The sequence below is a fragment of the Delphinapterus leucas genome, chromosome 5, assembly GCF_059928025.1.
Source record: "Delphinapterus leucas isolate spDelLeu-1000000601 "Yukka" chromosome 5, BTC_Dleu_Yukka2, whole genome shotgun sequence".
Taxonomy (NCBI): Eukaryota; Metazoa; Chordata; class Mammalia; order Artiodactyla; family Monodontidae; genus Delphinapterus; species Delphinapterus leucas.
In genome coordinates this window covers 132783479-132809373 of record NC_143133.1, presented here as the reverse complement: position 1 = coordinate 132809373, position 25895 = coordinate 132783479, and positions in this window count along the sequence as shown.

Genomic DNA, 25895 nt, shown 5'->3' with positions numbered 1-25895 from the left:
TATTCTTTTATTTTTTATATAATTTTAAATGTTATTTTCCATTTACTATTATTACAGAATACTGGCTCTATTTCCCGTGTTGTACAATACACCCTTGAGCCCATCTTACACCCAATAGTTTGTGCCTCCCACTCCCCACTGGTAACCACTAGTTTGTTCTCTATATCTGTAAGCCTGCTTCTTTTTGGTTATATTCACTCATCTGTTATATTTTTAGATTCCACATATAAGTGATATCATATAGTACTTGTCTTTTTCTGTCTGTGCACAATGCCCTCCATTGTTTCAAATGGCAATATTTCATTCTTTTTATGGCTGAGTTGTATTTCATTGTATGTATGTGTATATATATGTATATAATGTACTATATATATGAAGATGTAATATATATATATATATATAAACTTCTTTATCCATTCTTCTGTTGATGGACACTTAAGGTGCTTCCATATCTTGGCAATTGTAAATAATGCTGCTATGAACATTAGGGTGCATGTATTTCTTTGAATTAAAGTTTTTTGGGTTTTGGGGTATTTTTGGACATATACTCAGGAGTGGAATTGCTGGGTTATATGGTAGTTCTATTTTTAGTTTTTTGAGAAACCTTCATACTGCTTTCCACAGTGGTTACATCAATTTACATCCCCACCAACAGTGTAGGAGGGTTTCATCTTCTCCATATCCTCGCCAACGTTTGTTATTTGTGTTCTTTTTGATGGTAGCCATTCTGACAGGTATGAGGTAATATCAAATTGTGGTTTTGATTTGCATTTTCCTGATGATTAGTGATGCTGAGCATCTTTTAATGTGCTTGTTTGCCATCTTCATTTCCTCTTTGGAAAAACATGTATTCAGTTCCTCTGCCCATTTTTTAATCTGGTTGTTTCTTTCTTGCTTGCTTTCTTTTTTTGATATTGAGTTGTATGAGCTGTTTATATATGGTGGATATTAATCTCTTATTAGTCATATCATTTGCAAATATCTTCTTCCATTCAGTAGGTTGTCTTTTGGTTTTGTAGATGGTTTCCTTTGCTGTGCAAAAGCTTTTAAGTTTAAATAGGTCCCATATGTTTATTTTTGTTTTTATTTCCTTTACTTTAGGAGATGGATCCAAAAAATTATTTCTGTGATTTATGTCAGAGTGCTCTGCCTATGTTTTCCTCTAGGAGTTTTATAGTATCTGGTCTTACATTTAGGTCTTTAATCTATTTTGAGTTTATTTTTGTATATGGTATTAGAGAATGTTCTAATTTCATTCTTTTCCATGTAGCTCTCCAGTTTTCCCTACACCACTTATTGAAAAGGCTGTGTTTTCTCCATTGTATATTCTTGTTTCTTTTGTCATAGTTTAACTGAGCATAAGTGCCAGGTTTAATTCTGGGCTCTCTATCCTGTCCCATTGATCTATATGTCTGTTTTTGTGCCAGTACCATATTGTTTCAATTACTGTAGCTATGTAGTATAGTTTGAAGACAGGGTTCTTCTTTCTCAAGATTGTTTTGGCTATTTGGGGTTTTTTGTGTTTCATCTAAATTTTAAAATTATTTTTTCTAATTCTGTGAAAAATGTCACTGGCATTTTGATAAGGATTGCATTGAATCTGTACATTTCCTTGGGTAGTATGCTCATTTTAACAATACTGATTCTTCCAACACAAGAACAGGGTATATCTTTCCATCTGTCAGGTCGTCTTCAGTTTCCTTCATCAGTGTCTCATAGTTTTCAGAGTGCATGTCTTTGCCTTCTTAGGTAGGTTTATTCCTAGGTATTTTATTCTTTTTGATGTGATGGTAAATGGAATTGTTTCCTTAATTTCTCTTTCTGAAACTTCATTGTTAGTGTACAGAAATGTGATGGATTTATATATATTAATTTTGCAACTTTACTGAATTCATTGATGAGCTCTAGTAGTCTTCTGTTGGTGTTGATTGTCTATGTATAGTATAATGTAATTTTTATTAGGAAAAAAATAACTTCCTTTTTGGAACTGAAAAAATACCTATATACATAGATCAAGAAAGTTCATCATATGCCAGACACAATAAATGGAAAAGTTATTGAAAAGATATCCATATACACTATAGACAAAACATGCACACACATATGTATGTGTGTAAACACACATTCCTGTATATATGTGTATATACATTAATATATGTGTATATATATGAATTATTTTAAAAATTTCCTCTGGAATATAAAACATTAAAAGACATTGTACGATGTACAGACATTGCCTATGATGCAAAATTTTTTACGTATACATGTTTGTTTGCTTTTTTTTTTTAGTTTTTATTTGAAAACAATAAAAAGACAATCACATATACACCTTTATTCAGAAAAGTTACTAATTAATGTCCTATCTATAAAAATTTCTTGAAGTTATATCATGGATAAATGACATGAATCAAAATTAAATGCTAAGGGCTTCCCTGGTGGCGCAGTGGTTGAGAGTCCACCTGCCAATGCAGGGGACACAGGTTCGTGCCCTGGTCCGGGAAGATCCCACATGCCGCGGAGCATCTGGGCCCGTGAGCCATGGCCGCTGAGCCTGCGCGTCCGGAGCCTGTGCTCCACAACGGGAGAGGCCACAACAGTGAGAGGCCCACGTACCAACAACAACAACAAAAAAATTAAATGCTAAGCATTTGGGCAAAGGCATACAAACATTTTTTTTAAAAAAAGGTAGAAACATAAGATTTAACATGAAACATCTCTATGATATAGTTAATGGAAAAAAACAAACTATAGACCCATGAACATCATATTCTAACAATTCATAATGCTTGCACATGTTTCAAATAACTGGAAATTCACTTAAGTGGTTTGTGAAATGGATGCCTCCAGGGAGGTGGATTGTTTTGGGGAAAAGAGAAAGGGCAAAACTCTTCTGTCCCGTTGAGTCTATAAATCCCTCAGTATTATTTATTTTGTACCAGGTGCATATGAAAAGTTACTTGAAAGAGAAAATACAATATATAAATAAAATATATGAAAATATTACATAATACATAATAAATAAACATATTTTTGAAAAATATATTCATAAGATTTAGTGATAGCAAGCATTTTTGGTAATGTTAATTCAGTGCATCTGTGAAAAGACAAACTTCATAATATATTTCAATGTTTGGAGTCATCTGGATATTCAAGGAGAAAGATTACCTAAATCATAGAAACCATGATAAGAGTGGCTAAGTGTACTGGGCTATGTTCTAAGGACTTTATACATATCAAGACATTTAATTCCCATTACCACCCTGTGAGGTAGCTTGAATTATAATCCCCATTTCACAGCTGAGGAAAGAATGAATAAAGTAATCTACCCAAGGTAAAAACATGAGCAGCAGAGTCAAAATGTAAACACAGGCCATCTGACCGCACAGCGCACAAAGCAATTCTGCTTCTACAATGGACTCAAAGTAAAAAGACTATTTAGTGATATGGACAATTTTGATGTGATGATAATTGAAAGAGTACTAGAATGCAACTCAAATAATCTGGACATAATTCTGAAAGAATAACTAAATGTACACTATACACACAAAAATAAGATGGAAGGAAATATGAATAGAGGTTTAAACTCTGCTGGTATCGCCTATGATTATTATTAAAAACACCACATTTTATAAAGACTAAAATGCACTGTCATTCCTTTCATTATCATAAATATTAAGAGTACACTAGTTGCACGTAAGTAGTTAGCTAATTAGCTAATTTACTAAGTAAGTATACCTACAGAACAGTTCCTCTGGGAGCTGATATCCTCAAAATGCCACAGATTAAGGAAGTTATTGTCAATTAAGGAATTCTAACCTATGAAGAGGTAATCAGTGCTCTGCCAAGAATCAACCCAGAAAAAATACTTTCATGTAATTTTTATTGTTTCTGTGTCGGGATGAAGAAAAGCATTAAAGTACAATGAAAGTATAATTTATCTTTTGCATTACATATACAAGTTTTCATTTAAAAATTGAAGAGAAATAAGTTATTTTGAAGAGATATTCTGATTGTTCAGAGACATTGCCTGCCTATTATGCTGCTGAGCTAGGAGTCAAATATTAATTTAATGCTTCTTTCCTGCATCAAATGTGAAATTTATAGTGGCTGAAGATGTACCCAAGTGAGGGATCCTCATGTTGCTGAATTTGTAAACAGATTTGAAAACTGACTTCTTCATTTACCTCGTAAGACTATATTTTGAGATAATAGTGGTCTTTAGTTATTTTTGTCTCCATATATTTTTAAATGATTTGAATTATTGTTTATTCTTCACAAGTAGGAAGCCAAAATTAGAGAGAGGTTGTGTATGAACATACCTGCTCCTGACTGAAATTCCACCAGAATCAGATATAGTTCCAGCCCCAGGTAGACACATGTGATTCTGCTTCAGTAGTTTTACTGAATAGAGAGAGGCTGGCCATTTTGCCAAATGCCATTTCACTTTATTCATTTTACTGAATGACTAACCTACCAAATTGCTGAATAGTTTTTTGAAAGTTGTCAGCTGTCCTCTGACGGCTCTGTCTCTGACCCTGGTCCTCTATCTTCACGTGGAGCTGTGTGGAATATTTCTCTAACCTAACATGTAGCTTACTGTGTGTTGCAAATATATGCCTTTATCCACTTGTGCTCCTCCCACTGTCCACCAGAGCGTTAGACTCTTTGCCATTAAAGTAGCAACAAATGATAATTGTAAATGTAAGTAAAGAATTTCTGAAAAAGGTGATGTCTTAGTTTTGCAAAACTTGCGCTAGAGAAAGGAGAGCAAAATGTGTTCAAGGAAAAGAAAGTAGCTTTTTTAAAACCATGGTTGAAAACAAAGCAAGGCAAGTTCCAAATGTGCTGAGTCAAAATCTATGAGGATGGAAAGTGATACAAACAGGAAAAAGAGGGAAGCAACTAAAGTGATGCTCAAAAGGGAAGCCGAGAACAGATCCCTGAAGCCAGAGAGAGCCATTGAGAGACTCACAGCAAGAGAGCAACATTTTTAAAAGTTAGAAACATCCTCTTGTTGGCAGCTTAAAGATCAGAAATTAAGGTGAGAATTTTTGAAGCAGAAATATTAATTAGGAGACTTGCAATAATCTAGGCAATCAATGCTGAAGGACTAATCATATAGTACAAATGTGGATGCAGAGGGGGCATTTTTGAGAGATATTTAGTTAAATAGATTTGTAATGTTGATGACTAATTGTCTGTTTAGACACAGGAAAAAATAAACGGAGTGAAAAGATTTGGGCGTGGAATATTGGTGCTTACCTCACAGAGGAAATAAGATTGATAATAGTTTGGAAGGGATGATGATGATGTTGGTTTATTTTTGGACTTAAGATGCCATTCAAGGGAACTTGTATGGTAATTTATCAAACTGTGTGTGTGTCTGGATTTGAGCTCAGAAGGGAGAGAGAGAAAGTTTGGGACTTACTCAGTATAACTGAAGTTATATATCACACAGGAAATATGTATCAGTAAAAGAAAAAGTTAACAAGTATTGGTGGAAAAAGGAAGGTACATGGTGGAGCCGGGGAAGAACTCACATAATTCCATCTATGTACTTTATTCTCTTCTGCTGCAAAGAAGTTATTGGAAATGGCAGTTGTAACAGTCTATTACAAATACATACATAGATATATGCATATATGTATATATATATGTATGTATGTATATAGGTATATATGTATATATATATGTATGTATGTATATAGGTATATATGTATATATATATGTATGTATGTATATAGGTATATATGTATATATATATGTATGTATGCATATAGGTATATATGTATATATATATGTATGTATGCATATAGGTATATATGTATATATATATGTATGTATGCATATAGGTATATATGTATATATATATGTATGTATGCATATAGGTATATATGTATATATATATGTATGTATGCATATAGGTATATATGTATATATATGTATGTATGTATATAGGTATATATGTATATATATATGTATGTATGTATATAGGTATATATGTATATATATATGTATGTATGTATATATGTATATATGTATATATATATGTATGTATGTATATAGGTATATATGTATATATATATGTATGTATGTATATAGGTATATATGTATATATATGTATGTATGTATATAGGTATATATGTATATATATATGTATGTATGTATATAGGTATATATGTATATATATATGTATGTATGTATATAGGTATATATGTATATATATGTATGTATGTATATATGTATGTATGTATATAGGTATATATGTATATATATATGTATGTATGTATATAGGTATATATGTATATATATGTATGTATGCATATAGGTATATATGTATATATATATGTATGTATGCATATAGGTATATATGTATATATATATGTATGTATGTATATATGTATATATATGTATGTATGTATATAGGTATATATGTATATATATATGTATGTATGTATATAGGTATATATGTATATATATATGTATGTATGTATATAGGTATATATGTATATATATATGTATGTATGTATATAGGTATATATGTATATATATGTATGTATGTATATATGTATATATGTATATATATATGTATGTATGTATATAGGTATATATGTATATATATATGTATGTATGTATATAGGTATATATGTATATATATGTATGTATGCATATAGGTATATATGTATATATATGTGTGTATGTATATATGTATGTATGTATATAGGTATATATGTATATATATATGTATGTATGTATATAGGTATATATGTATATATATATGTATGTATGTATATATGTATATATGTATATATATATGTATGTATGTATATAGGTATATATGTATATATATATTATGTATGTATATAGGTATATATGTATATATATGTATGTATGTATATAGGTATATATGTATATATATACGTATGTATGTATATAGGTATATATGTATATATATATGTATGTATGTATATAGGTATATATGTATATATATATGTATGTATGCATATAGGTATATATGTATATATTTGATTCTCTCTGTCTTTCTCTCTTTCTCTGCTTCCCAGTTAATAATTGTGGAGAGAGAAGATTTGGCCAAAAGAGAACTTCAAGATACTGAAAACCTTCCACCTCTAGGAAAGAAGACTTTTCACATGCTCTCTAACTGCAAATATCTTTCCTGTCCTTCTATGATTTAGCTGCATTACTGCTTAGATTTCCACCATTACAGAGTCCACATTAATCTCTATAGTGTGTCAAAAGGAATGAGAAGTGTACCTAGTTGTAACAATGCCCAGGGAGGTATTAGAAAAAACGAACAACAGCCATTAAGAACTAGCAGACTAATGGTGAAAGTTACCAGACACTTCTTCCCAAATGGAGATGTAGACAGTTGCTGAGGAGAGTGGGTAAACTGGCACAGGAATTAAGAAGGGAACTGACAAGAAAGGAATTAGCTTGTTAGATATTTCTTATCTGAAAGTCAAGGTATTACAACCTCAGAAGGATGTGAATGCCACTAACTGTGGTAGGCTGCCGCAAAGGAGTCCAAGAGAGGAATGGATATTCTGTGCTGATGACATAAACTCATCAAAGCCTGGGATTTTAGGAAACTGTCTGCATCTGCTACCGTGATGTCTAAATCTGGAAGCTCCTCTGGACATAGGCAAGCTAGCGATGGGGGAGAAATCAGCAGACAAACCTACAAGCATTATGGAGGACTCACTTTGAAATGCTAAGCACAAAGCATCACTGCAGCAGATGGGACATGCATGATTAGATGTAAAGAAGAAATCGGTCTGTAGGTAGAGTCCAAGCTGGTGGAGTGGGTCCTACTGCTTACACAGTAAATGCGCAAGATACATTTAAGACTTGGATTAGAATGTTCTCTCATACCGTAGTAGGCAGAATAGTGGCTTTTCAAATATGCTTGTGACCTAATCCCCAGAACCTCTGAATATGTTATGTGGTAAAGGAGACTTTGCAGATATAATTAAGGTGCTGTCCTTAAACAAGCAGATTTCCTTGGATCCAGGTGGGCCCTATCTTTATTCACATAATTCCTTAAAAGCAGTGAACTTTCTTTAGCTGATGTCAGAGAGATGCCTCAGAAAGAGGAGTCAAAGAGATTTGAACTATGAGAGGAACTTGGCCGGTCGTTGCTGGAATTGGGACTATCTGGAGAATACAAAATGAATGCAGGCAGCTCTAGGAGCAAAGACGGACCCACACTGACAGCCAGAAAGTAAACGGAGCCCTCGGTCCTACAACTGCAAGAAACTGAATTCAGCCAACAATCCGAATGAGCTAGGAAGCAGATTCATCCTTGGAATCTCCAGAGAAAAACACAGCATTCCCTATGCCTCATCTCAGCTTGTGGGACGCAGCCTAACAACTCTGAACCACGACTTCTGACCTACACAATTGTGAGATAATAAATGGGCTGTTTTAAGCTGTTTCATTTATAGCAATCTGTCGTGGCAGCAACAGCGAACTAATAGGTGGGTATTAATGTGTGATATTGCTATGAACTTAGATCACATTAATAAAATTATGATGTCAAGATAGCACAGTAGAAAATTCTAAACTACAATCTGAGGTGTATTTTATTTCATCTGCATATCCCTCTCTAAAAAAGACAGTGAGCAAAATGATGAAAAAAAATTCAGATGACAAAGAAATCAACCGACTTTAAACCACCTTACACATGTGATTCAGTAATATACACCAGGTAAAAACTACACAATGAAATAAAGATTTTAAGTGTGACTAACATGTGAAATATAAAGATGTGTAGAACTTCTCTGTAAGTGGGCAGAATATGATAAGTCTGTGATGGTAAATAATGTCCTTTCAGATCTCCTAATAACACTTAAACGAACAGATATTATTTAAAAAGTCTTCCCCAATATTATGAGATAAAATGCTGTTCAAATTCATTCATAGCTGCCCTGTGCAGCCACCCAATCATCCATCTGCAAATGACCTTGAAAATTCCAGAAACCTGCCACAAATGCATGGCCCACCTGCCATCACTTTTAGGAAATGTTACCCCAGAAGCCAGCATGTTAGGAGGTCGACAGAGTCTGCCTCTCCATCTCAGTTCTCAATTCAGGGAGTGGCATATATATGCCACATGTACTTTCCTGTTGTTTAAATAACACTGAGCCCCTGCTGCCTCCTTTTAAGCCAAGATATCCTGTGAGGGAGTGTGAACATAACACCAAAATGCATTTATAAAAGTTAGGTTTAAGAAAGTTTTAGTGCCTACTCTAGCACACCCCCTCCGTTTTATAACCCCCCAACTAACTCTAATAAAATGAATGTTTTGCCCTCCTCTACCCATCACTTTCCTGTAGTGAAAGTTGAGAAGCATGGGGCCAAAGAGGAGAGAGACAGCTGAGAATATTTTACGATGCTGAGCATGTCAGATTTTCAGCTTCATGGATTTTAAACACACACACTTCTGAATAACTGCCCTCAGACCTGCTCTTTCTAGTCTAGCAGTCTTTAAGAAGATGGCAATTACCACTTCATCATGTTCAGTGATATGTGATTTGTCTCCTTTTTATTCTTGTCAGTGATTTAAGCATTTGAAAGGAAGAACAAAAATAGGTATTTTAAGCAGAGGCAATTCTGAATTATAAAATTCTACTAAAAATATGCAAGAAACCATGTCTTCCCAATTTGAAATAAAAGCAAACAAAATCTTACTATTCTGTGTATAACCATTTATTTCCACAGGCATTTATGCTGAAGTTAGGGGGTAGCAGTTGGTCAATGATTAAAACTGCCTTCCAAGGACTTTCAGGTACTGGATACGGCAGTGATGGAGGGAGCCTCATATATTCTTCTACACAGAGTCTCAGGGGAGAAAGTAGTGATGGGCTCCCAGAGTGTGTGACCCACCAGCAACATGGAGCATTACCTCTACTTATGTGTAAGTAGATGTAACAGTGTAGTATTTTATTTCTGTATATGTTTACTTCTCATGAGAAATTAGAAGTATTTTCAGCCTAGAATATTCTAAATCAGAATTTGTTGGAATTGTGTGTGTGTGTGTGTGTGTGCACCCATGTTTGTGGGTTCTATTCAGCTTTTCCAAGAGGAATGCTTTTGTTATTTTATGTCAATCTTATTCACTTCTGTTCATGCCACTCTTATTCAAATTCTGTGTTTTGTGGCTTCAATTCTTTTTCTGTGTGTTTGCAACATACTGAATTATATGACAGAAGAACTTTGCATGCAACTAATATTCCTTTGAGAATTATAAAGTATTCATATTATATTGGAAACTTTGTTTCTAGAATACAATGCCAAAGGAATTATAAATGAGTATTTTTTGAGATGCTTTTCAGGTATATAGTACTTTTCTGAACCCATTTACAACAAATGAGAAATAGGAAACATCAAGTATCTAAACCTAAAACAATTTCTTAGAGAAGGAGATATTTTCCATTGTATTTTGTTTACTTATTTAATATAAAATAACTTTATTTAAAATTAATTCTAATTTTATCTTTTTAAACATATTTTAAATAACTTTCGTAAAGAATGTATTGAACCAATCAAGATTCTCCTACAGTGGTGTCCTTAATAGATGGCCTCAATCAACTCTTCATAGGAAAAGCTGGTACGGAAAGTTTGCTGCTGTCAGAATCTATCTTCAATTGTTGACCTTTCACCTCCCCTTTCAGCCAGATTCTCACAAATCTAACCCTTTCTCTGAAATGATGCATTGGCTCATTAGCCAGAATACTGAGCCTACTGTCCATAAATTTTGAATCAACACTGATTTACATTTTCTTGCTTGCACTTGACTGCAGAAGCCACAAGAGATTTGGAAGGATTTCATATTTGCAACTGAACATTGAATTACTCAGAATCTTATGCTAGGTAAATGAAAGTTGTTAATGAAAACACTAATAATCTCATATCAGAATAAATGGAATTTGGGGGATATAAGTATCCATTGTAAAGAAAGCAAACAAATAAACAAACATGTCCCTAGTGCCCAAGTGAAGGGAAAAATATGAGTACTTAAATATATGTATATTAATTTTTAAGATCATCTATTATTTTTATTGGACAATTTTTTTAGAGCTGTTTTAGGTTCACAGAAAAATTAAGATGGTATAGAGATTTCCCATAAACCGCCTGCACTTCACATGCACAGCCGTCTTCACTATCAACATTCTGCTCCAGGTGGTATATCTGTTACAACTGATGAACCGATATTGACACATCACAATCCCCTAAAGTCCACAGTTGATATTAAGGTTCACAGCATGCTGCACCTTCCATGGGTTTGAGATAATTTATTTTTATTATAATTAATTTTTACTTATAGTTACCAGTCACTATCAAATGAGGTTTCTTGTCTATTACTAATATTTTCAGTCAATATGTTAATTCTTACATCATTGAGACAAAATTGGTGTAGACTAAACTGCATATATTTAAATATATGATTTGTTGAGTTCTAATATACATAAATACCCATAAAACAATACTACACTCCAGATGATAAACATATCCATCACCCCAAAAGTTTTTCTGTATCCCTTTGTAATCTTTTTCTTGCATTTCCCCCATCCCAGCCCTGCACCACCCCCAGACAAAACATTGACTCTCTTTTTGCTACAGTAGATAATTTTGCATTTTCTAGAATTTGTATAAGTGGAATATTGTACATGATATTTTTTGTCTGGCCTCTTTTACTCAGCATAACTATTTTGATGTATCCATTTTGTTGTGTGTATCAATAGTTGGTTCATTTTTATTGTTGAGGGCCATTCTATTATATGGGTGTACCACAGTTTGTTCATCCATTTACCAGTCAATAGGCTTTTGAGTTGTTCACAAATTTTGACTATAACAAATAAAGCTGACATAAACACTCATGTATAAAATTACGTATGGCCCATCCTTTCATTTTTATTGTGTAAATATCTAGGATAACTGTATGGCAGCTCTATGTTTAACTTTTGAGAAACTACCTGATTCCAAAGTGATTATTCTATTTTGTATTGCCATCAGCAGTGTATGTGAATTTCAATTGCTCTGTATCTTTGAAAACATTTGGTATAGTCGATCTGTAATTTTAGCCATTCTAGTGGGACTGTAGCAGTATCTCATTGTGGTTTTAATTTCCATATCCCTAATGATTAATGGTGTTGAACAGTTTTCATATGAATATTTGTCACTTGTATATCTTCTTTAGTGAAATTTCTGTTCATGTTATTGCCCATTTTCAAAATTGAGTTTTTTTGTCTTTCCATTATTAGGTTGAAATGATTTTTTTATAGTTTCTAGGTAATGTCCTTTGTAGAATATATGGTTCTAAAATGTGTTCCTATTCTGTGCTTGCCTTTTCATTTTTGTAGTGGTGTTTTTTAATGAACAAAAGTTTTGATTGTTATGAAGACAAATTCAGTGATTTGTTTTCTTCTGTAGTTGATGTTTCTTAAGTATATTTAACTAAGATTTGCCAACCCAAGGTAAGTGAAATTTTATTCTATATTTCCTTTCATAAATTTGATAGTTTTATCTATAATTCATTTTGAGTTCATTTTAGTCTGTAGCATGTAGTAATGGTTAAAGTTTGTTTATTTACTCATTTATTTTGCCTATGCATATCTGTTTGTTCTAGTACCATTTGTTGAAAGATTGTACTTTCCTCATTGTATGGCCTTAACACCTTTATCAAAAATGAATCAACCTTATACATATGCTGTTTCTTGACTCCTTTTTTGTATTCCATTGTTCTATATGTCTATATTTATGCTCACAGAATTCAGTCTTTATTCTATAGCTTTATGTTAATAATACATCTAAAAACTAGACGTAAGTCTCCCAACATTTTTCTTCTCTTTATTCAAATAATTTTGGCTATTCTAGATACTCTTCGTCTTCATATACATTTTTTATCTTAACTCAAAAGTCTCCTGGGATTTTGTTTTCCATTTTATCTATCCATAGACCAATATTGATAGAATTACCATGTTTTGTTTCCTGAACATTATGTACTTTTCTATTCATTTAAGTCTTCTTCTTGATCTCTCATGAAAGTTGTCATTCTAAGTGTACTGATTTTGCATATTTTTGTCAGATTTATCCCTAACAGATTTCATGTTCTTTGTTGCTACTGTGGGTATGTAAAAAATTAATTTCCAGTTTTTCATAGCTAGTTTATTAAAAGCAGTTGAGCTTTGTATAATATAGTGGCATGATATCCTGTGTCTTTGCAAAACTCATTTATTAATTCTAGCACCTTTTTTTCATATATTCATTAGTATGATAGTTTTGTTTTCAAATAGACATTTTGACTTCATTTCTAATCTGTATAACTTTCAGGTCCTTTCCTTCCCTTTTTGCACTGAGAGAACCTCTAGGACAGTGTTAAATATAAGTGGAAGGAACAGACAAATATTTTTTCCTCAATCATAGAAAACATTCAATCTTTCAACTTTAAGTATGATTGCTGAAGGTCTTTTGTAGATGTCTTTTATTAGGTGATAAAGTTCCCTCCTATTTCAAATTTGTGAAGATTTTATCAGTAATATATGTTGGAATATTTTAATTATTTTATATTTATCACTTTAGTAAAATTACCAAGCTTTGCTTCATATGTTTCCTTAATTTTGTAATTAAAATTTGTGAAAATATATGATTATATTTTCTTTCATATATGGAAAATTGGTATTTCTTTTAGAAATGTAGGCAGCCACAGGAATTATCTAGACTAACTCTATATTTAGAGATACAGATTATAATTCCCAGTTTGTTTAAATGACTGTCTCAGGGTTACTCAACACACAAAGTAAATATATAGAATTTCCTTCTTTGTCCATTGTCTCTCTTCTTTAAAATACAGGAATAATGTTTTTGAATTAAATTTTCAATCTGTTTGCTAATCTACGTTGTACATTCAATGAGAAAATAGGAATAGATCTTTGAGAACTAAATAATACTATTATAAATTCATTTTAATGGATGAGAAATATTTTGTCTTTTAAACATTATATCATATATAAACACTTTCATAAGTGTGTATTTTATCATAAGTATTCATGATATTTTCAGTCAACAAAAGGAGAAGTAAAATTTAGGTGCCAGTAATATAAACAAAATTATTTAGTTACTTTTACAAAGACAGTAAAGTATTTCTAAGTAGTTTTATTTTTTATTATTTACAATAGATGTAGACAGCTAGGGATAAGTTTCAGTGAATTAATGGCCTTTGAAACCCTGGACAACTTATCTCTTATCTCTAGGCCTTTTTATTTTCTGGGTAAGTATAGGTATTAAAATAAATGATTTTTTGATTCAGATTTTTTGTGATCTCTGATTGGCCTGACAGGTGATGAATATATATTAATTAACGTTTCGAAATGTGCTTTACTGAAGGTATCTCATTTTATGTGTATCTCAAATCAATGTGGCTGTTTCAATATCTACTAAATTCCCTTTGATTCTATGAGAAAATAAAATATTTTTGTTTAAGAAGTAGTCAGTCTTTTGAATTGAATCTAGAAGAATTAAGTTAAATATTTAAGAATTAGGTGATTTCCCTATATTTTATTATCATCTGCTACTTCCAAGATCAGTAAACTGAAGCCTAATTGAGTCTGTTAATTTTACACAATTTGTAGTTACGAAAATTTTCTATTTGATTCAGAATTTAAAATTTGTATAGTATGAGTAATTCTTTTACTTGTTAATGTATGGATAATGTCAGCAATAATGATCAGAAGGATAATTTTAAATTACTGGTCACTGAGAATTTAATAAGGGACAATAGTTTGTGTTTACATTTAATTAAATATACAGACTACCCAGTATAATTTTTTTTCTTTTTTGCGCTATGCGGGCCTCTCACTGTTGTGGCCTCTCCTGTTGTGGAGCACAGGCTCTGGACGCGCAGGCTCAGCGGCCATGGCTCACGGGCCTAGCCGCTCCACGGCATGTGGGATCTTCCCGGACCGGGGCATGAACCTGTGTCCCCTGCATCGGCAGACGGACTCTCAACCACTGCACCACCAGGGAAGCCCCCCAGTATAATTTATAACAAAGTAAGAATTTATATTGTATATTCATTCTAAGAAGGAATGCGGGTCAAAAATTGTATTTGTTTCTTTCCTTAAAACTCTCTATTTTCTGTTTTTTAAAAAAATATTTATTATTTTTGGCTCTGTGGGGGTCTTTGTTGAGGCACACGAGATCTTTCGTTCTGGTGTGCGGGCTCTTTGTTGCAGCACATGGGCTTCTCTCTAGTTGTGGTGTGTGGGTTCCAGAGTGCGTGGGCTCAGTAGTTGTGGCACACGGGCTCTATAGTTATGGCACAGGCTCCAGAGTGCATGGGCTCTCTAGTTGTGGCACATGGGCTCTCTAGTTGTGGCACGTGGCCTCAGTAGTTGCAGCGTTTGGGCTTAGTTGCCCCGTGGCATGTGGGATCTTAATTCCCTGACCAGGGATCAAACCCCTGTCCCCTGCATTGGAAGGTGGATTCTTAACCACTGGACCACCAGGGAAGTCCCCCAAACTCTCTATTTTCTAATAGAATAGTTTAATCTAGGCTTAACTTCAACACATAAGGAAAAGTAAGGAAAAATGGAAAACAGCATACTCTGAGGAAGAGATTATTTATCAGTTTTTTACTTCCACATTCAGGAAACATAAAAGCCAGATTTCCACAATTATGAGAGTAAGGTTCTCTCAGTAAGCTTAGTATTTGAGTGTATGTGACTTTGTAAAATCAAATTTAACATATTTGAACTCTCAAAAAGCAATCATATCAATTTTATAACAGTACATCTGATTACAGCATGTTATTTGCTTGCACTCACCAAAATAAAAATGTTTAATGCTGTAGTAATCTTCAAAGAATAGTTTACTTGTGTCATCTAGTTCATTGTTTTGTTACCATTTTGTTTTAGTAAAAACACACATTATTAAAAATGTTTTCTTAAGAAAGAACATGATTAATAATTTTGTTTTCTTAAGAAAGAACAACATTATTACATACATTTACTGTGCAGATTAAATGGCACTCCCCAGACAGTTATCTATTTAATGGAGTGAATCTACCACTTAATAAGCAGTTTTAGCTTTATTATAACACTAATATATTCTGTAGTACATAAAATGCATCTATTTCATTCCCTTCCTATACCTTATTGATGATAACTTAGTATTGGATAATGAGATGTAACTTAAAAAGTGACCTCATGCACCCCTCCCAGGAGGCAAGTAAAGGAAATAATAATGATCATGCCAAGGAAATTCCCATTTTTCCCTAGCGTGTAGCCAAGGAAAAGTAATTATAAGAGTTCCTTTCCTATTTCTACACAGTGGAATGCATAATCTGAACAGGGTTATGAGAGAATTTGTCCTGCAAATTACAGCTTGGCAGTAATGTCTGTGGCTATAGGAGCCTACTGGTATCTGGGGTGTGTGTGTGTGTGTGTGTGTGTGTGTGTGTGTGTGTGTGTGTTGGATTAAACTGTGAGTCCTGGAAAATTTAAAGAATAAAATCATAGCTGCACCTCAAGGTAATGAACAGGAAGAGGATGAATTGGTTCCTCCTCTAAGGAACCAGTATTAGCCCTGAACAATCTTGTGAAATTTAGATTGACAAAAGCTGAGTGAAGATTGACAAAATGAACCTTAGAAGAAGGAGGAAATTTCCTAGAGAATTACTGGAGAGAGCAGGCAGAACAAGCAAGGTTAGTGACCAGGGAAACCCACAAAGGTATCACTGTTAACTCTGTACAAGCTTCAGCCTTGGCTATGGGAAATGTCCAATTAAAAGTTCAGGTTTTTGCTTTTTCTAATCCATCTATAATCCCCTTTAATAAATCTAACTTCTTATTCTTACCTTTCATGTCCATAAAGCACTGTGTGTTAGCTCTTTGGGAACTAAAGGAAAGGGTGAGGAAAGGAAAATGAAGCATGGCCGTCAGTCACCCTCTGTGCTCCCACACTCAGGCAGATGAATGCAGCCATGAGATGAGCTGAAAAGGGGATTTGATCCTGCCATGCAGCAGGGAAAGCAGGAAGGGTCAAAGAGTGTGGGACAACTCTTCTGCCTTATAAGTTCACTCTGCAACAATAACATGACACATTAATACTCTCACTATCTTTCAGAGTCTTTTTATTACCAGTTGGGCACAAGTATGAAGTAGCTCGCAAACATTATTTTTGGCATATTTTTTCGTGATAAATTAAAAGAATGGAAGGAAAGTTAAGAGTCAAAGACAGCTGAGCTTCCAACTAAGTGAAGTCTATATATTTACTTCCAAACTGAAAAACACCATTGACTTTTAATTTTTTTTATGTTTTATAACATCAACTGCTGACCTCTCTTCATTGATTGGTTTTAAAGGAAAAAGAAAAAGAGGGGGGGATTTTCAGCTTTTTCTGAATCAACTACTTTATAATATGCTTTATAACTTTAAATTTTAAAATGGCCAAATATGATGCATTTAAATGTAACAATTATGACTAATGTTAAAGAACAAAGATTTAGAGCTAATACTTTTTAGAATTTCAGTGCTGTTCTTCTTTTGAGCATATGTTGAGTAGATGATCATATTGATTAAGACTGAATAAAAAATGAGAAAACAAGTTTTTCTGATTCTCTAAGTGATAGTGGATATAATATTTTAAAGAGAAAGAACGTTATTTATCTAATAATTATTATGTTACATACATTCTCTTATACTGAATAGGAATGTATATATATTATGATGTATATTATGTATATATTATTTCATGACTTACAAACTATATTTTCAGGACAACACTTAATTTTCTTTTGAGTTTCAATTTTACCTGAGAAAATAAGAGGAAGATTGTCCATTGAAAAAAATCCTTGTGTTCAAAAGTGACCATTAACATCTAAATAATTCTGTCAATGCCGCAACCTATGTTGCTAGCTTTGAAAACCAAAAAACCTTTATAATGCATGTGATTTGGCTCAATAATTGTGAAATAATAGTTCACAATATACTCAGTAATGATTTTTCTCCATGACAAAATGAGAAGGGTCAAGAATGAACATGGGGAGATAGCACATTGAAGACAAGTATTATATGAATAAGAATAAAATAAAAATTAGAAAAGCTGGCATTGAAGCTGATCCAGCGACAGGATAATCAATGTAATACACTATGATCAAAATGTAGCTTGCATTATGCCAAAGCTTATAATAGGAACACCTAGTAGAAAGGCAACCAAATTAATTGGTGTTGATCAAACTCAAATAATAATGCTTTACCTACTTGAAAAATTATATGCAAAATCAAAACTTTTTGTCTTAACAACATATTAAACTAGAAAATAAGCCTGATTATTTGCATATTTTCTGATAATACTTAAAATGACTTGTTTTTTCTGATTATTCTAATTTATTTGCATATTTTGGTTAAATCACTTGCACAATTTCCTTAATGATACAAGTTGTAATCAAGCTCTCTTATAAGTGCTCTATTCTTTTTAAAATTTACCAAGAAAAACATTTTTGTCCAAATTTCATTTAAGGCAGTATTTGTGAAGGAAAACTCCAACAACTATGCTTCGTCTTATTTGTGTATGCATAATTTGTATGTTCCAGTTATTAAAAATGTGTTTGATGCGACTTCTTGTGTTATGGGTTTGTGTCCCTCCCCAAAATTCATTTGTTGAAACTTTAATCCCCAGTACCTGAGAATGTGGCCTTATTTGAAAACAGGGTGATTGCAAATGCAATTAGTTGTTAAGATGAGGTCATTGGTGTGAGCCCTAATCCAATATGACTGATGTTCTTATAAAAAAGGGAAATTCGGGCACAGAGACATGTGTATAGGAAAAATGCCATGTGAACATGAAGATGGCCATCTAGGAGCCAAGGAGAGAGGCCAGGGGCAGATCTTTCATTCAGTCCACAGAAGGAACCAATCCTACCAAAACCTGTATTTGGACTTCTAACCTTCAGAGCTGTGAGACAATAAATTTCTGTTGTTTAAGCCACCAGGTGTGTGATATTTTGTTACAATAATTCTAGCAAACCAATACAACTTGCTTAATATCATTTTATCTCTAAATTGTTCATTACTGATTTAACTACCAAATTTTCTAAACAGTGAGTCAAACATTTTTTACAACATTGACTTCTATGGGGAATAATTATAAATAGAGAAGAGCAAGCACAGGAGTCTCCTCCGGGGCCTGTGTGACTAAAGGCACACACCAGGACAAAGATGCAGACAGAGACCAGCTTTCTGGATCTGGGCAGAAATAAGGTATTCAAATGTAAACTGAAGGAAGGTCAGGAATGGGAGTAGTTTGAAACAGTGAAAGACAGCTCTGTCCTCTGTTTAAAATGTAAACATGTACTATACACACTACTATATATAAAATTGATTAATAAGAACCTACTCTATAGCACAGGGAACTCTGCTCAATACTCTGTAATGGCCTATATGGAAAAGAATCTTAAAAAAGAGTGGATCTATGTATATGTATAACTGATTCACTTTGCTGTACACCTGAAACTAACATAACATTGTAAATCAACTAGACTCCAATAATTTTTTTTAAAAAATCCTGAAGAACAAACCCAAAACTTCAGTAGCCTAATATTTTTCTTTTCTTTTAAATATTGGGTATAATTGGGCTCCATAGAAGCAAGGCAATTGTTGTCTTGTATCTCTTGTAGACTACCCTAAAATTTAAAGCATCCTTAAATTTGAGTTCAAAAGACAAATCAGGGACAAATGATCCTAGATGGTAATTCAGGTATCTGAAATACGATAGAATCCTTTTTGCTTCAATTGACAATATTCTAATTGTGTAGAGGGTTTAAGAAGAGGTTTTAAATGCGCTATCTAATTTGATTTTCTGTTTTTATGGGATAAGAATATCAGGCCCTATTTCAACCTCCATGTTTCAAGGCGAAAACAGAGCAGCACAACACCAAAAACACCTGATTCCTAGAAAGAGAAATTGACTTTTCCCAAGTCAAGAACAGGATGAAGCAGGACTGAGACAAAATTCCAGTCTCTTGCTCTGGATTTCCATCTTACTTACACGACAGCATATCGGACTAACTCACAGAGCAGTGCTATGTCTGTGCAGTGCTTTTCATAGACGTTGCACAAACATTACGTTTTGTACCAAAATTATCATATTGAACTTGATTATCTCTTGAAATGCATTCACTGATGATTGTCTCATTCATAAAATAGGTATTCAGAACACTTATCGACTTACTGTGGTACCCATGCCCCCCCAAAATGACCTTATCCTAATCCCTGGAACTTGTGAATATGTTAGGTTACAGAGCAAAGAAGAATTTAGGTTACAGTAGAAATTAAGATTACAAATCAACTGACCTTGAGATGGGGAGATTATTCTGAAATATTCTGAGGGGGCAATGTAATCACAAGCATTCTTATAAGTGGAAGAGAGGAAGACAGGAAGGAAAGAACCAGAAAGATGGCCGCTTGAGAAAGCCTTGACCCAATGTTTCTGGCTTTGAAGATGGAAGATGAGAACCAGGAGTCAAGTACGGTGGTGGCCTTTAGAAGCTGAAAAAGGCAAGGAAAGAACTTCTTCTCTACGACCTCCAAAGGGAATGCAGACTTGGCACTGACACCTTGATTTCAGCCCAGGGCTACTTGTGTCAGATTTCTGACCTACAGTACTCTATAATACATTTGTATTGTTTTAAGCCTATAATTTTTTGGAAATTTGTTAAGGCAGCAATAGAAAGTGAATACAGGTAATATTACTGATTGAACATATCCAAAAAACAAATAGAGAATTCCTAAAAATAAACAGGGAATTGCAGTACTGTGTGGTAAATGGTATGCTGGAGAAATATGAGTTAGTATAGGAATATTTAGGCAAGTCCACTGAAGTTCACTAGGGACTGGGAAGGAAGGAGGACATAAAGGAAGAATGGGTTTTCATTAAGAAAATTCGGGGTTGGTGTTATGACTTAAGGTGAATGAACAGCAGGTATAAAGACCAAAAAGCAAGAAGGAATGTGGCATCTTGGGATAGTATTTTGGTATGGGAAGTTTATAGCTTATGAGTAAAACAAAACAAAACAAGAAAACAACAAAACCAAACAAACAAGCTAACAAAAACTCCAATTACTGTCAGGCTAAAGACAGACTAATTATTTGAGAGATAAACGTATTAAGGAGAATGGATTTGATATCTTGAGGGGACTGAAAGGCCATTAAAATGACTTCAGGATGAGCTTTGCATTTGGGATAGAAGAAAAAGATTGAGAGGGGGCAGCAAGGGGTGCAGAGAGACACGAAGAAAGCTGTTGCTTTATGTACTTAGAAATGATGGAGGCCTGAACTGGGAGACTTGTAGGGAGGAAGAGAGAATGGACTTCGTTTTAGTCTTATTAGAAGAAAAATTCAACATGGATTTTTAATTCCTTGAGGAACAGTGGAAAGGGGAAAGAATATATTTTTATTGCTTTAGCCACTGAGTATATGGTGATGTCATGATCTTAAACAGAAACCCAGAAATAAGAGTAGACTTTGATGTGAGATAAACAGTGAATTCAGTTTGAACAAATAGTATTGAGAATCCAAGTGACAATGTCCAGTGGGCCAAGCATGTGTTGTAGTCCTGGTGAGAAATCTAGTCTGGAGGTATAATTGGATTATTACAGCACATAGATTTTAATCACCAAAGGACAGTGGGTTAGACAAGAAAAAAGTCATAGGCAGAACTTTGAGGAATTTCAACCTTCATATGATGACTAAAGGAACTCAATAAAGGCAACTGAGGAGTGACCAGAAATAAATAGGTTTTGAGGAAACTATGGCAACTGAAAAACCAAAAAAAGCAAACATTTAAGTGGAGGGAATAATAAGCAATTTCACGTACTTGAGGAGACACTTCGCGTACTTGTAAAATAAGAGGTAAAAACATTTCATTGGGTCTAGTTACAAGCAAGTTAATGTTGCCATTGGCAAAGGCGGCTTTGGTAGCATGGGAATCAGACTGTGAAGGAAGTAGAGGACCATTGAGTATAAGAAACTGTAAAGTTTGGATGAAAAGGGAATACAAGTACAATGGCAATTGGAAGCTATCATGCTGTTTCGGGGGGAAAGATTAGAAGTCCTTGAAATGATTAGTGCAAGGTGGTGATCATAACCTGTGAGATCAAAGGTAAACCATAGAGAAGGAATCTTTTTTTTTTTTGCGGTATGCGGGCCTCTCACTGCTGTGGCCTCTGCCATTGCGGAGCACAGGCTCCGGACGCGCAGGCTCAGCGGCCACGGCTCACGGGTGAACCCGTGTCCCCTGTATCGGCAGGCGGACTCTCAACCTCTGCGCCACCAGGGAAGTCCGAGAAGGAATCGTTTTTAGACTCAGATCTTACAGGATGTAAAAAAAAAAAAAAAAAAAAAAGGATACAGAGAATGAATGTAAAAACATTACAAGGAATTAAAGGTAGACGTGTTTGCTTATATTGTAACTAGAAATAATGAAGAAAAGATGAGTGTAGTGCAGAAAAAGGGATGGATTTGTCTGGAATGTATGACCTACCTCTATTCATTCTGTGGGGAGTTTTAGCAGTGCATTCACTGATGTCAGTCTCCTACAATAAGTAAAACTGACTCATAATGAATAGCCAATTGCTTCTTGGGCACCTAGGGCAAGAGTAGATTTGGGGCAATAGTAGATATCCATTCTAATCAGTAATAAATATTGGCAATAAAATAAATGTATCCTTCAATCGTTTGCATTTATTTTATAAAATATTTGCAGATACTTTTTTTTGTTTGTTTAAATTGTAATTAAATGGACATAATGTAAAATTTACCATTTTTAAATGTACACTTCTGCGGCATTGAGGATAGTACATTGTTGTGAAGCGATCGTCAGCACCCATGTCCAGAACATTTTCATCTTTTCACCTTCCCCAGACTCTGTATGGACTGAACACAAACTGTCCATTTCCCCCTCTCCTAGCCCCTGACAACCACCATTCTACTTTTTGTCTCTGTGAATTTGATGAGATATTTCACATAAGTGGAATCATACAATATGTGTCCTTTGGTGACTGGCCTATTTCACTTAGCACAATGTCTTCAAGGTTCATCCATTTTGAAGGATGGGTCAGAATTTACCTGCCTTTTAATGTTGAATAATAGCCCATGGTACATATACACCGCATTTTGTTTACCCATTTATCTGTTTATGGAAACGGGTTGCTTCCACATTTTGCTATTGTGAAAAATGCTGCTATGAATATGGGTGCATAAATATCTCTGCAGTCCCTGCTTTCAACTAACTCTCTTGACTATATGCCCAGAGGTGGAATAGCTGGATCACATGGTAATTTTGTGTTTAATTTTCTGAAGAACCATATACCATTTTGCATGGTAGCTGCAACATTTTACATTTCTACCAGCAATGCACAGGATTTTGATTTCTCCACATACTCACCAGCAATTATTTCATAGTTTGTTGGTAATGGTCATGCTAATGGGTGTGAGGTAGTATTTCATCATGGGTTTGATTTGCATTTCCTTGATGATTAGTGATGTTGAGCATCCTTTTTATGTGCCTATTGGACTTATGCATATCTTTTTTGGAGACATATCTATATAAAGTCCTTTGCCCATTTTTAATTGAGTTGTTTTTATTGTTGTTGAGTTGTAGGAGTTCTTTATATATGCTGGATGTTAACCCCTTACCACTCAGCTTAAATGATCCTTCCAAATTAGATCTCACCATTCTGTATCCTTGCCAAGTGCCTTGCCTGTCACAACATGGACTATCTCTGTTTCTTAATGTTGTCTTCACAGTATTTCAAGATCTACTCCCTACCTCCTCCTCAGCCTCTTTCTTCACTGATTTCCAGTTTGCATTTCCATCTTCCTTGACTCCCAAAGTGCTTGCAATTGCACACACCTAGGTCTTTGCTGATGTGATCTCCTTACCAGAAGAGCACCTGGTCTCTGACTTTCTTCTTAAGAACTGCTATTTGGGGATATACTTGATTCAGAAGTTACCTCTGCTCAGAATCCATCCCTGAGACTGCTCCTTTTTTTGGTGCCCTGTGCTATTTTATACATATGTCTTTTATCCTATTCCATATTATGTTGTAATCGTCTTTTACAGTTTAATTTCCTAGAAGTGAGAAGAGAAACCGTTTCTTATCTATCTTTATATTTGTAGTGAAGAGCCTTGATAATGTCACATGAGTACAACAAATGCTGGCTGTTGTGGAGAAAGTTAATAATAGTAACTTGAAATATTAATTTAAAAATGTAAAAGGTTGGAATTGGATCTTTGCACAGCTGATAAATTTTAAACTACAAAATACTTAATATCAAATAGACCATACTTCTTCTTTGCCTGGCTTTCTTCTTTCTCCCTTTAAATTCTTTTCTCTCTGCTTCTGTTTCCCTCTCCCTCAGTCTCTCTCTCCTCCTTCCATCCAACCTAACTCTCTTTTATTTTTAGTTGAAAATGTTCATCCTTTTGGAATAGACAAGAACAATATATCATATACTAAGATGTCTAATTTACTTATGTATTTAATGAGGTATTATTATGATTAATAATCAATTATAGCTTCAGTCAGAAGAAACTAATCATTCAATGTTTCCTAGGCAGTCACTATAAATGTGCATTACTTCTCAAGACAATCAGTAATCTATAACTTCTGTAATGCTTTAAACATCACAGATGCTTTGCTTTAGTCCTAGCTGGTCATCATCAACAAGGGTCCATTTATATTACTCGAATGTCTGGTAACAAGTTCACTGCAATTTGCCTCCCTTTTTTTTTTTTTGCGGTACGCGGGCCTCTCACTGTTGTGGCCTCTCCCGTTGCGGAGCACAGGCTCCGGACGCACAGGCTCAGCGGCCATGGCTCACGGGCCCAGCCGCTCCGCGGCATGTGGGATCTTCCCGGACCGGGGCACGAACCCGTGTCCCCTGCATCGGCAGGCAGACTCTCAACCACTGCGCCACCAGGGAAGCCCTGCCTCCCTTTTGTAGGAACAGTTTCTGTTAAGATGAGCACAATTTACAGTGAGCACATTGCAGATGATATACGGTATTCTGTGTCCCACAAAATCCTCTGTCTGGTGGCAGAATAGCGCTTGGTATGGATGCCCCCTTTCCACTTTTGTTAAGAAATTTATTTAGCTTAAATCTATTTTTAAATTGTCACCTAAGGATATAACAAATATTCATTAAAATTTAAGATAAATTTACTTTTTTATTTTATAGGAAATTTTCATTCCAGATTTACTAAGGATGATGGCAGTGGTAGATCTTGCTGAAAATGCACTCACCAAATAACACTGCAGAGATAGAGGTCTGTTATAAATTAAGGGAGAGAATTTGTAATTGAATTTCCTTAAGAGATGTGACTTTGTTATTGAATAAAATGGGGTAAAACAATCAAAAGGCTGAGCATTACTAAATAGAGTGTCAGGCATACATACCTTAAATAGATAATCATCAATTAATTATTTGTATAAAAGTGTGAAGATAAATGTGTATTAACATTTTATTTTGCTAATTCTTAAAACGTTTGTTAAAAACATTTGTTTTTAACAAATTTGTTACTGGTTTTGGAATATTTGTAAGAGAAATTGCCAAGAAAGTATTGTGCACTGAATTGCTATAAGGCATGGTAATAAGGTATTTTACATATACCTTGTTAACATGAGTACATACATATATGTACATGCATTTCTTTTCACTGTGATGTCCCTGAGGCACTACAAAATATTTTGGTGATTTCTAAGCATTAAAGAATTATTAGGTTATTTTGAGTGTAGTGCATTAATTCTCCTAGGGATCTCGGAGGTAACAATAGTCTGATTCTATTTTTGAACCTCCCCAAAACTGAATATAAAA